Source organism: Rhamphochromis longiceps, linkage group LG10 (assembly GCF_057381845.1).
Source record: "Rhamphochromis longiceps isolate RC_006_pf linkage group LG10, R_longiceps_female_GT1.1, whole genome shotgun sequence".
Taxonomy (NCBI): Eukaryota; Metazoa; Chordata; class Actinopteri; order Cichliformes; family Cichlidae; genus Rhamphochromis; species Rhamphochromis longiceps.
Genome location: NC_140566.1, coordinates 37115899 through 37119343, shown reverse-complemented (window position 1 = coordinate 37119343; position 3445 = coordinate 37115899).

Sequence of the window (3445 nt, the reverse complement as noted above, 5' to 3'; positions counted from 1 at the left end):
GGATGGGACAAAAGTGGAATAACTGAAAAAGTAGGGTTAGGGGTTAGGGTTAGGGGTTAGGGGTTAGGGTTAGGGTTAGGGTAGGGTAAGGGTTAGGGTTAGGGGTTAGGGTTAGGGGGTTAGGGTTAGGGTTAGGGTTAGGGTTAGGGTTGAAGAAAAGAAACTGCCCCTCCCGAAGGAGGAACAGGGCGTGCACGGGCCATCAACCCCGATGGTCCGCAGCCTCACATCCCTCTACCTCCATAATTGTTTTTAAATTTGAAAGGTAAGTATTTTCTTTTTTACAGGTTCAAGGTAAGTATTTGTTTTTTTGCAGGTTCTGATTCACCGTGTCCGTTACTTGGTTTGGTGTTAATAAAGAATTTTCAATCCCAATTTGTTTTCTGTGTGGTCTTTTAATTTAGTTTTAACGTGTCTCTGATTTGAGCTCCCAAGGAAAACCAATAAAACACAAACCAAAACATGAAACAAAATCCCCCAAAATAACAAACTAAAACAACAAACTAACGTAAAATAGAAAAAATTAAATGAGTATGCCCTTGTCGCGACGTTTCGAAGTTGTTTCTTCTTCCTCAGGCGAGGGCATACTGAAGAGCACTGGGTTTGAGGCCCCTACATATACTCTCCCCTCTGATCCCGCCTCCTTGGCTTTCTTTGGCTTTCTTGTAATATCTTTTTTTTAGCTGTTTGCTTTTTTCCAATTCTGCCAGACTTTTTGGCTCTCATTTTTCCTTTTTTCTTTCTTTCTTCCTTTCCAGTCTTCTCCTCTTTCCCCTTTTAACTTTTCCTTTTTCATCATCCTTTTCTTCCCTTCTCTTAACCTCTGCCCTTTACCCTTCCTTTTGGCCTACATCTGACCTCTTTCTCTTCCGAATTTTGGGCTACTACAATGCCGACTTGGCTTTAATACTACACTCTCAACCCTGCTTGGGGAGGACTCAACCCGACTTGGGGAGTAAATTTAGAAAGGAGATGTGACTTTGGGTTAGGCTTTAGGTTTCAGCTGGGATTAGGATTACTTGGGCTTCAGATCAGTACTTGGGTAAGGTTTAAGATTTAATTTCCAGGAAAGAAGTAGAGTTAAGGATCAAAATTTCAAATTGTTTAGGGCCAGATTAGATCAGGGGGTATATACAATAGGGCTAAAATCCAAATTTAGGGTGGGTAATTTGAGATAAACAAATTGGTTAGGGTTAGGGCAAATGACTGGGGTAGGGCATAGATGCTAGATTGAGCTTTAACTAGGAGTGAGACCCAAAGACCAACCGGAGCGAGGCACTGGCTGGTTAGGGTTGAAGAAAAGAAACTGCCCCTCCCGAAGGAGGAACAGGGCGTGCACGGGCCATCAACCCCGATGGTCCGCAGCCTCACATCCCTCTACCTCCATAATTGTTTTTAAATTTGAAAGGTAAGTATTTTCTTTTTTACAGGTTCAAGGTAAGTATTTGTTTTTTTGCAGGTTCTGATTCACCGTGTCCGTTACTTGGTTTGGTGTTAATAAAGAATTTTCAATCCCAATTTGTTTTCTGTGTGGTCTTTTAATTTAGTTTTAACGTGTCTCTGATTTGAGCTCCCAAGGAAAACCAATAAAACACAAACCAAAACATGAAACAAAATCCCCCAAAATAACAAACTAAAACAACAAACTAACGTAAAATAGAAAAAATTAAATGAGTATGCCCTTGTCGCGACGTTTCGAAGTTGTTTCTTCTTCCTCAGGCGAGGGCATACTGAAGAGCACTGGGTTTGAGGCCCCTACATATACTCTCCCCTCTGATCCCGCCTCCTTGGCTTTCTTTGGCTTTCTTGTAATATCTTTTTTTTAGCTGTTTGCTTTTTTCCAATTCTGCCAGACTTTTTGGCTCTCATTTTTCCTTTTTTCTTTCTTTCTTCCTTTCCAGTCTTCTCCTCTTTCCCCTTTTAACTTTTCCTTTTTCATCATCCTTTTCTTCCCTTCTCTTAACCTCTGCCCTTTACCCTTCCTTTTGGCCTACATCTGACCTCTTTCTCTTCCGAATTTTGGGCTACTACAATGCCGACTTGGCTTTAATACTACACTCTCAACCCTGCTTGGGGAGGACTCAACCCGACTTGGGGAGTAAATTTAGAAAGGAGATGTGACTTTGGGTTAGGCTTTAGGTTTCAGCTGGGATTAGGATTACTTGGGCTTCAGATCAGTACTTGGGTAAGGTTTAAGATTTAATTTCCAGGAAAGAAGTAGAGTTAAGGATCAAAATTTCAAATTGTTTAGGGCCAGATTAGATCAGGGGGTATATACAATAGGGCTAAAATCCAAATTTAGGGTGGGTAATTTGAGATAAACAAATTGGTTAGGGTTAGGGCAAATGACTGGGGTAGGGCATAGATGCTAGATTGAGCTTTAACTAGGAGTGAGACCCAAAGACCAACCGGAGCGAGGCACTGGCTGGTTAGGGTTGAAGAAAAGAAACTGCCCCTCCCGAAGGAGGAACAGGGCGTGCACGGGCCATCAACCCCGATGGTCCGCAGCCTCACATCCCTCTACCTCCATAATTGTTTTTAAATTTGAAAGGTAAGTATTTTCTTTTTTACAGGTTCAAGGTAAGTATTTGTTTTTTTGCAGGTTCTGATTCACCGTGTCCGTTACTTGGTTTGGTGTTAATAAAGAATTTTCAATCCCAATTTGTTTTCTGTGTGGTCTTTTAATTTAGTTTTAACGTGTCTCTGATTTGAGCTCCCAAGGAAAACCAATAAAACACAAACCAAAACATGAAACAAAATCCCCCAAAATAACAAACTAAAACAACAAACTAACGTAAAATAGAAAAAATTAAATGAGTATGCCCTTGTCGCGACGTTTCGAAGTTGTTTCTTCTTCCTCAGGCGAGGGCATACTGAAGAGCACTGGGTTTGAGGCCCCTACATATACTCTCCCCTCTGATCCCGCCTCCTTGGCTTTCTTTGGCTTTCTTGTAATATCTTTTTTTTAGCTGTTTGCTTTTTTCCAATTCTGCCAGACTTTTTGGCTCTCATTTTTCCTTTTTTCTTTCTTTCTTCCTTTCCAGTCTTCTCCTCTTTCCCCTTTTAACTTTTCCTTTTTCATCATCCTTTTCTTCCCTTCTCTTAACCTCTGCCCTTTACCCTTCCTTTTGGCCTACATCTGACCTCTTTCTCTTCCGAATTTTGGGCTACTACAATGCCGACTTGGCTTTAATACTACACTCTCAACCCTGCTTGGGGAGGACTCAACCCGACTTGGGGAGTAAATTTAGAAAGGAGATGTGACTTTGGGTTAGGCTTTAGGTTTCAGCTGGGATTAGGATTACTTGGGCTTCAGATCAGTACTTGGGTAAGGTTTAAGATTTAATTTCCAGGAAAGAAGTAGAGTTAAGGATCAAAATTTCAAATTGTTTAGGGCCAGATTAGATCAGGGGGTATATACAATAGGGCTAAAATCCAAATTTAG